Raw genomic sequence first — 9,433 nt, 5'->3', positions numbered from 1 at the left:
CCAGGGCGCCTGCAACAACTACGACAGCCCGGAGTGGGCACACACCCCCCCACCGACCCCGCCCCGCCCCGGGGGCCGCCGCACCCCGGCCCCGACAAGTGTACGACTTCAAGGGCAAGAGCACAACAGACACGCCTCTAAATCATATCGGGGGGAGTTCATCCTCGCCACCGCGCCGTGGCCATCGGCCAAAGAGACCCTCGCCGTGGCCATCGGGGCCAAACTGGCTTTTCACAAAGCGTCCCGTAATCCCAGAGACAGAGACATCAATGTACCCCGGTGAGAGGGGAAAGGGCTGGGGTCAGGATCAGGGCTTAGAGTCAGGGATGGGACTGGGATCAGGGTCGGGGTTGCAGTTAGAGTTGGGGTTGGAGTTGAGTTGTTAGAGTTGGGGTTGGGGGTGCAGTTAGAGTTGGGGTTGGGGGTGCAGTTAGAGTTGGGGTTGGGGTTGCAGTTAGAGTTGGGGTTGGGGTTGCAGTTAGAGTTGGGGTTGGGGTTGCAGTTAGAGTTGGGGTTGGGGTTGCAGTTAGAGTTGGGGTTGGGGTTGCAGTTAGAGTTGGGGTTGGGGTTGCAGTTAGAGTTGGGGTCGGTGTTGAGGTTAGAGTTGGGGTTGGGGTTGCAGTTAGAGTTGGGGTTGGTGTTGTTAGAGTTGTGGTTGGTGTTGCAGTTAGAGTTGGGGTTGGGGTTGCAGTTAGAGTTGGGGTTGGTGTTGCAGTTAGAGTTGGGGTTGGGGTTGCAGTTAGAGTTGGGGTTGGGGTTGCAGTTAGAGTTGGGGTTGGTGTTGCAGTTAGAGTTGGGGTTGGTGTTGCAGTTAGAGTTGGGGTTGGGGTTGCAGTTAGAGTTGGGGTTGGGGTTGGGGAGGGGGTGTTGGGGTTGGGGTTGCAGTTAGAGTTGGGTTGGGGTTGCAGTTAGAGTTGGGGTTGGTGTTGCAGTTAGAGTTGGGGTTGGGTTGCAGTTAGAGGGGTTGGTTTTGGGTTGGGGTCATCCCTAACACCACGTCAAATAGAGTTGGGTTGGGGTCAATCTCAACCACAACCCATAGAGTTGGGGTTGGTCAGTGTCAACAGTTAGAGTTGGGTTGGGGTGCTGCAGTCAAGAGTGCAACCCCAACTCATCTTGGGCAAGTTAGAGGTTGGGTACGTTGGGGTTGGGGTTGCAGTTAGAGTTGTGGTTGGGGTTGCAGTTAGAGTTGTGGTTGGGGTTGGGAGTTGGGGTTGGTGTGCAGTTAGAGTTGGGGTTGGGGTTGCAGTTAGAGTTGGGGTTGGGGTTGCAGTTAGAGTTGGGGTTGGTGTTGCAGTTAGAGTTGGGGTTGGGTTGGTTGTTGGGGTTAGAGTTGGGGTTGGGGTTGTTTGCAGTTAGGGTTGTGGTTGGGGTTGCAGTTAGAGTTGGGGTTGGTGTTGCAGTTAGAGTTGGGGTTGGGGTTGCAGTTAGAGTTGGGGTTGGGGTTGCAGTTAGAGTTGGGGTTGGGGTTGCAGTTAGAGTTGGGGTTGGGGTTGCAGTTAGGTTGGGGTGCAGTTAGAGTTGGGGTTGGGGTTGCAGTTAGAGTTGGGGTTGGGGTTGCAGTTAGAGTTGTGGTTGGGGTTGCAGTTAGAGTTGGGGTTGGGGTTGCAGTTAGAGTTGGGGTTGGGGTTGCAGTTAGAGTTGGGGTTGGGGTTGCAGTTAGAGTTGGGGTTGGGGTTGGTTAGAGTTGGGGTTGGGGTTGCAGTTAGAGTTGGGGTTGGGGTTGCAGTTAGAGTTGGGGTTGGGGTTGCAGTTAGAGTTGGGGTTGGGGTTGCAGTTAGAGTTGGGGTTGGGGTTGCAGTTAGAGTTGGGGTTGGGGTTGCAGTTAGAGTTGGGGTTGGGGTTGCAGTTAGAGTTGGGGTTGGGGTTGCAGTTAGAGTTGGGGTTGGTGTTGAGGTTAGAGTTGGGGTTGGGGTTGCAGTTAGAGTTGGGGTTGGGGTTGGAGTTAGAGTTGGGGTTGGTGTTGCAGTTAGAGTTGGGGTTGGGTGTTAGAGTTGGGGTTGTGGTTGGTGTTGCAGAGTTGGGGTTGGGGTTGGGGGTGCAGTTAGAGTTGGGGTTGGGGTTGCAGTTAGAGTTGGGGTTGGGGTTGCAGTTAGAGTTGGGGTTGGGGTTGCAGTTAGAGTTGTGGTTGGTGTTGCAGTTAGAGTTGGGGTTGGTGTTGCAGTTAGAGTTGGGGTTGGGGTTGCAGTTAGAGTTGGGGTTGGTGTTGCAGTTAGAGTTGGGGTTGGGGTTGCAGTTAGAGTTGGGGTTGGGGTTGCAGTTAGAGTTGGGGTTGGGGTTGCAGTTAGAGTTGGGGTTGGGGTTGCAGTTAGAGTTGGGGTTGGTGTTGCAGTTAGAGTTGGGGTTGGGGTTGCAGTTAGAGTTGGGGTTGGGGTTGCAGTTAGAGTTGGGGTTGGGTTGCAGTTAGAGTTGGGGTTGGGGTTGAGTTGGGGTTGGGGTTGCAGTTAGAGTTGGGGTTGGGGTTGCAGTTAGAGTTGGGGTTGGGGTTGCAGTTAGAGTTGGGGTTGGGGTTGCAGTTAGAGTTGGGGTTGGGGTTGCAGTTAGAGTTGGGGTTGGGGTTGCAGTTAGAGTTGGGGTTGGGGTTGCAGTTAGAGTTGGGGTTGGGGTTGCAGTTAGAGTTGGGGTTGGGGTTGCAGTTAGAGTTGGGGTTGGGGTTGCAAGTTGAGTTGGGGTTGTTGGGGTTGCAGTTAACCAGGAGTTGGGGTTGGGGTTGCAGTTAGAGTTTAGAACGGGGTTGGGGTGTTGCCCAGTTAGGATTTGGGGTTTTGGGGGTTGCAGTTAGAGTTAGAGTTGGGGTTGGGGTTGCAGTTAGAGTTGGGGTTGGGGTTGCAGTTAGAGTTGGGGTTGGGGTTGCAGTTAGAGTTGGGGTTGGGGTTGCAGTTGGAGGTTGGGGTTGCAGTTAGAGTTGGGGTTGGGGTTGCAGTTGGAGTGGGGTTGGTTCAACCCCACCCACAACCACCACGAGTTAGGGTTGGGGTTGGGGTTGCAGTTAGAGTTGGGGTTGGGTTGCAGTTAGAGTTGGGGTTGGGGTTGCAGTTAGAGTTGGGGTTGGGGTTGCAGTTAGAGTTGGGGTCGGTGTTGCAGTTAGAGTTGGGGTTGGGGTTGCAGTTAGAGTTGTGGTTGGGGTTGCAGTTAGAGTTGGGGTTGGTGTTGCAGTTAGAGTTGTTGGTTGGTGTTGCAGTTAGAGTTGGGGTTGGGGTTGCAGTTAGAGTTGGGGTTGGTGTTGCAGTTAGAGTTGGGGTTGGGGTTGCAGTTAGAGTTGGGGTTGGGGTTGCAGTTAGAGTTGGGGTTGGGGTTGCAGTTAGAGTTGGGGTTGGGGTTGCAGTTAGAGTTGGGGTTGGGTTGCAGTTAGAGTTGGGGTTGGGGTTGCAGTTAGAGTTGGGGTTGGGGTTGCAGTTAGAGTTGGGGTTGTGGTTGGGTTGAGGTTGCAACGTCAATCTCAAACCCAACACCCCAAACCGTCAAACTCTCAACCGGGCAACGACCAGACGTCAATCTCAACCCCCCAAAACCCAACGGGGGTCTCAACCCCAACCCCAACGTCAATCAGCCAACCCCAACCCCAACGTCAATCTCAAAACCCAAACCCTCAAACGTTCTCAACCCCAACCCCAACCCAAAGGCAATCCGGTCAACCTCAAAGACCAAGTCAGCTCAACCCCAATCACCCAGTTAGAACCCAACGTCAATCTCACCAACCCCACCGTCAATCTCAAACCAACAACCCCACGTCAATCTCTCCCCAACCCCCAACCCCAACGTCATCTCAACCCCAAACCCAACGCCTCCACCCAAGTCAATTCAACCCCTCTCCCAACCCCAACGTGGGATCTGGGTCCCAACCCCCAACACGGGTTGGGGGTTGTGCACGTTACCCCCACGTCAATCTCAACCCCACCCCAAACGTATATCTCAGATGGGGTTGGGGTTGCAGTTAGAGTTGGGGTTGGGGTTGCAGTTAGAGTTGGGGTTGGGGTTGCAGTTAGAGTTGGGGTTGGGGTTGCAGTTAGAGTTGGGGTTGGGGTTGCAGTTAGAGTTGGGGTTGGGGTTGCAGTTAGAGTTGGGGTTGGGGTTGCAGTTAGAGTTGGGGTTGGGGTTGCAGTTAGAGTTGGGGTTGGGGTTGCAGTTAGAGTTGGGGTTGGGGTTGCAGTTAGAGTTGGGGTTGGTGTTGCAGTTAGAGTTGGGGTTGGGGGTGCAGTTAGAGTTGGGGTTGGGGTTGCAGTTAGAGTTGGGGTTGGGGTTGCAGTTAGAGTTGGGGTTGGGGTTGCAGTTAGAGTTGGGGTTGGGGTTGCAGTTAGAGTTGGGGTTGGGGTTGCAGTTAGAGTTGGGGTTGGGTTGCAGTTAGAGTTGGGGTTGGGGTTGCAGTTAGAGTTGTGGTTGGTGTTGCAGTTAGAGTTGGGGTTGGGGTTGCAGTTAGAGTTGGGGTTGGTGTTGCAGTTAGAGTTGGGGTTGGTGTTGCAGTTAGAGTTGGGGTTGGGGTTGCAGTTAGAGTTGGGGTTGGGGTTGCAGTTAGAGTTGGGGTTGGGGTTGCAGTTAGAGTTGGGGTTGGGGTTGCAGTTAGAGTTGGGGTTGGGGTTGCAGTTAGAGTTGGGGTTGGGGTTGCAGTTAGAGTTGGGGTTGGGGGTGGAGTTAGGGTTGGGGTTGGGGTTGCAGTTAGAGTTGGGGTTGGGGTTGCAGTTAGAGTTGGGGTTGGGGTTGCAGTTAGAGTTGGGGTTGGGGTTGCAGTTAGAGTTGGGGTTGGGGTTGCAGTTAGAGTTGGGGTTGGGGGTGCAGTTAGAGTTGGGGTTGGGGTTGCAGTTAGAGTTGGGGTTGGGGTTGCAGTTAGAGTTGGGGTTGGGGTTGCAGTTAGAGTTGGGGTTGGGGTTGCAGTTAGAGTTGGGGTTGGTGTTGCAGTTAGAGTTGGGGTTGGGTTGCAGTTAGAGTTGGGGTTGGTGTTGCAGTTAGAGTTGGGGTCGGTGTTGAGGTTAGAGTTGGGGTTGGGGGTGCAGTTAGAGTTGGGGTTGGGGTTGCAGTTAGAGTTGGGGTTGGGGTTGTTAGAGTTGGGGTTGGGGTTGCAGTTAGAGTTGGGGTTGGGGTTGCAGTTAGAGTTGGGGTTGGGGTTGCAGTTATAGTTGCAGTTAGAGTTGGGGTTGGTGGTTGCAGTTAGGTTGTTGGGGTTGCAGTTAGAGTTGGGGTTGGGGTTGCAGTTAGAGTTGGGGTTGGGGTTGCAGTTAGAGTTGGGGTTGGGGTTGCAGTTAGAGTTGGGGTTGGGGTTGCAGTTAGAGTTGGGGTTGGGGTTGCAGTTAGAGTTGGGGTTGGGGTTGCAGTTAGAGTTGGGGTTGGTGTTGCAGTTAGAGTTGGGGTTGGGGTTGCAGTTAGAGTTGGGGTTGGGGTTGCAGTTAGAGTTGGGGTTGGTGTTGCAGTTAGAGTTGGGGTTGGGTTGCAGTTAGAGTTGGGGTTGGGGTTGCAGTTAGAGTTGGGGTTGGGGTTGCAGTTAGAGTTGGGGTTGGGGGTGCAGTTAGAGTTGGGGTTGGTGTTGCAGTTAGAGTTGGGGTTGGGGTTGCAGTTAGAGTTGGGGTTGGGGTTGCAGTTAGAGTTGGGGTTGTGGTTGCAGTTAGAGTTGGGGTTGGGGTTGCAGTTAGAGTTGGGGTTGGGGTTGCAGTTAGAGTTGGGGTTGGGGTTGGGGTTGCAGTTAGAGTTGGGGTTGGGGTTGCAGTTAGAGTTGTGGTTGGTGTTGCAGTTAGAGTTGGGGTTGGGGTTGCAGTTAGAGTTGGGGTTGGGGTTGCAGTTAGAGTTGTGGTTGGTGTTGCAGTTAGAGTTGTGGTTGGTGTTGCAGTTAGAGTTGTGGTTGGGTTGCAGTTAGATTTGTGGTTGGTGTTAGAGTTGGAGTTGGGGTTGGTTGCAGTTAGAGTTAGAGTTGTGGGTGTTGGTGTTGCAGTTAGAGTTGGGGTTGGTGTTGCAGTTAGAGTTGGGGTTGGGGTTGCAGTTAGAGTTGGGGTTGGGGTTGCAGTTAGAGTTGGGGTTGGGGTTGCAGTTAGAGTTGGGGTGCCAACGTCAATCTAACCTCACCCCAAACGTCAAATCTCAACCCCAACCCACGTCAAATCCAACCCAACCCAACGTCAATCTCACACCCCAAAACACCCCCACGTAATCTCCAACCCAACCCCAACGTCGAATCTCTCCCAACCCCCCAACCCCAACCACCAACGTAAAAGTCTCAAACCAACACCCCCACGTCATCTGGTGGGGTTGCAGTTAGAGTTGGGGTTGGGGTTGCAGTTAGAGTTGGGGTTGGTGTTGCAGTTAGAGTTGGGGTTGGGGTTGCAGTTAGAGTTGGGGTTGGGGTTGCAGTTAGAGTTGGGGTTGGGGTTGCAGTTAGAGTTGGGGTTGGGGTTGCAGTTAGAGTTGGGGTTGGGGTTGCAGTTAGAGTTGGGGTTGGGGTTGCAGTTAGAGTTGGGGTTGGGGTTGCAGTTAGAGTTGGGGTTGGTGTTGCAGTTAGAGTTGGGGTTGGGGTTGCAGTTAGAGTTGGGGTTGGGGTTGCAGTTAGAGTTGGGGTTGGTGTTGCAGTTAGAGTTGGGGTTGGGGTTGCAGTTAGAGTTGGGGTTGGGGTTGCAGTTAGAGTTGGGGTTGGGGGTGCAGTTAGAGTTGGGGTTGGTGTTGAGGTTAGAGTTGGGGTTGGGGTTGCAGTTAGAGTTGGGGTTGGGGTTGCAGTTAGAGTTGGGGTTGGTGTTGCAGTTAGAGTTGGGGTTGGGGTTGCAGTTAGAGTTGGGGTTGGGGGTGCAGTTAGAGTTGGGGTTGGGGTTGCAGTTAGAGTTGGGGTTGGGGTTGCGGTTAGAGTTGGGGTTGGGGTTGCAGTTAGAGTTGGGGTTGGTGTTGCGGTTAGAGTTGGGGTTGGGGTTGCGGTTAGAGTTGGGGTTGGGGTTGCGGTTAGAGTTGGGGTTGGGGTTGCAGTTAGAGTTGGGGTTGGGGTTGCAGTTAGAGTTGGGGTTGGTGTTGTTAGAGTTGGGGTTGGGGTTGGGGTTAGGGTTAGGTTGGGGGTTGCAGTTAGGTTGGGGTTTGGGTTGCAGTTTAGAGTCTGGGGTTGGGGGGGCGAAATTAGAACGTTGGGGTTGGGGTTGCAATTAGAGTTGGGGTTGGTCAAGGGGGTTGCAGTTAGAGTTGGGGTTGGGGTTGCAGTTTTAGAGTTGGGGTTGGGGGTTGCAGTTAGAGTTGGGGTTAGGTTTGCAGTTAGCGTTGGGGTTGGGGTTGCAGTTAGAGTTGGGGTTGGGGTTGGGGGTGCAGTTAGAGTTGGGGTTGGGGTTGCAGTTAGAGTTGGGGTTGGGGTTGCAGTTAGAGTTGGGGTTGGGGTTGCAGTTAGAGTTGGGGTTGGGTTAGTTGTGGTTGGGGTTGCAGTTAGAGTTGGGGTTGGGGTTGCAGTTAGAGTTGGGGTTGGGGTTGCAGTTAGAGTTGGGGTTGGGGTTGGGGTTGGGGTTGCAGTTAGAGTTGGGGTTGGGGTTGCAGTTAGAGTTGGGGTTGGGGTTGCAGTTAGAGTTGGGGTTGGTGTTGCAGTTAGAGTTGGGGTTGGGGTTGCAGTTAGAGTTGGGGTTGGGGTTGCAGTTAGAGTTGGGGTTGGGGTTGCAGTTAGAGTTGTGGTTGGTGTTGCAGTTAGAGTTGGGGTTGGGGTTGCAGTTAGAGTTGGGGTTGGGGTTGCAGTTAGAGTTGTGGTTGGTGTTGCAGTTAGAGTTGGGGTTGGGGTTGCAGTTAGAGTTGGGGTTGGGGTTGCAGTTAGAGTTGTGGTTGGTGTTGCAGTTAGAGTTGGGGTCGGTGTTGCAGTTAGAGTTGGGGTTGGGTTGTTGCAGTTAGAGTTGGGGTTGGGGTTGCAGTTAGAGTTGGGGTTGGGGTTGCAGTTAGAGTTGGGGTTGGGGTTGCAGTTAGAGTTGTGGTTGGGGTTGCAGTTAGAGTTGGGGTTGGGGTTGCAGTTAGAGTTGGGGTTGGGGTTGCAGTTAGAGTTGTGGTTGGTGTTGCAGTTAGAGTTGGGGTTGGGGTTGGGGTTGCAGTTAGAGTTGGGGTTGGGTTGAGTTGGTTGTTTGCAGTTAGAGTTGGGGTTGGTGTTGCGGTTAGAGTTGGGGTTGGGGTTGCAGTTAGAGTTGGGGTTGGGGTTGCAGTTAGAGTTGTGGTTGGTGTTGCAGTTAGAGTTGGGGTTGGGGTTGCAGTTAGAGTTGGGGTTGTTGGTTGCAGTGGTTGGTTGGGGTTGGTGTTGCAGTTAGAGTTGGGGTTGGTGTTGGGGTTAGAGTTGGGGTTGGTGTTGCAGTTAGAGTTGGGGTTGGGGTGTTGCAGTTGCAGTTTAGAGTTGGGGTTGGGGTTGCAGTTAGAGTTGGGGTTGGGGTTGCAGTTAGAGTTGGGGTTGGGGTTGCAGTTAGAGTTGGGGTTGGGGTTGCAGTTAGAGTTGGGGTTGGGGTTAGAGTTGGGGTTGGGGTTGCAGTTAGAGTTGGGGTTGGGGTTGCAGGTTAGAGTTGGGGTGCGGGGTTGGGGTTGCAGTTACCACGGCAGTTAGAGTTGGGGCTGGGGTTGGGGTTGCGTTAGAACGGGGTTGGGGGTTGCAGTTAGAGTTGGGGTTGGGGTTTGCAGTTTAGAGTTGGGGGGTCACAACATCATCAACACCCCAGTTAGAAGTTGGGGTTCAAACACCACGTGCAGTCCCTAGTTGGGGTTGGGGGTTGCAGTTTAGAGTTGGGGTTGGGGTTGCAGTTAGAGTTGGGGTTGGGGTTGCAGTTAGAGTTGGGGTTGGGGTTGCAGTTAGAGTTGGGGTTGGGGTTGGTTGTTGGAGTTGGGGTTGGGGTTGGGGTTGGTGTTGGAGTTAGAGTTGGGGTTGTGGTTGCAGTTAGATTTGTGGTTGGTGTTGCAGTTAGAGTTGGGGTTGGGTTGTAGTTAGAGTTGGGGTTGGGTTGCAGTTAGAGTTGTGGTTGGTGTTGCAGTTAGAGTTGGGGTTGGGTTGCAGTTAGAGTTGGGGTTGTGGTTGCAGTTAGAGTTGTGGTTGGTGTTGCAGTTAGAGTTGTGGTTGGTGTTGCAGTTAGAGTTGTGGTTGGTGTTGCAGTTAGAGTTGTGGTTGGTGTTGCAGTTAGAGTTGTGGTTGGTGTTGCAGTTAGAGTTGTGGTTGGTGTTGCAGTTAGAGTTGTGGTTGGTGTTGCAGTTAGAGTTGTGGTTGGTGTTGCAGTTAGAGTTGTGGTTGGGGTTGCAGTTAGAGTTGGGGTTGGGGTTGCAGTTAGAGTTGGGGTTGGGCAGTTAGAGTTGTGGTTGGTGTTGCAGTTAGAGTTGGGGTTGGTGTTGCAGTTAGAGTTGGGGTTGGGGTTGCAGTTAGAGTTGGGGTTGGTGTTGCAGTTAGAGTTGGGGTTGGGGTTGCAGTTAGAGTTGGGGTTGGGGTTGCAGTTAGAGTTGGGGTTGGGGTTGCAGTTAGAGTTGGGGTTGGGGTTGC

Source organism: Polyodon spathula, chromosome 54, assembly GCF_017654505.1.
Source record: "Polyodon spathula isolate WHYD16114869_AA chromosome 54, ASM1765450v1, whole genome shotgun sequence".
Taxonomy (NCBI): domain Eukaryota; kingdom Metazoa; phylum Chordata; class Actinopteri; order Acipenseriformes; family Polyodontidae; genus Polyodon; species Polyodon spathula.
The sequence above is the reverse complement of the archived record's forward strand: the minus strand, read 5'-3'. Positions refer to the sequence as shown.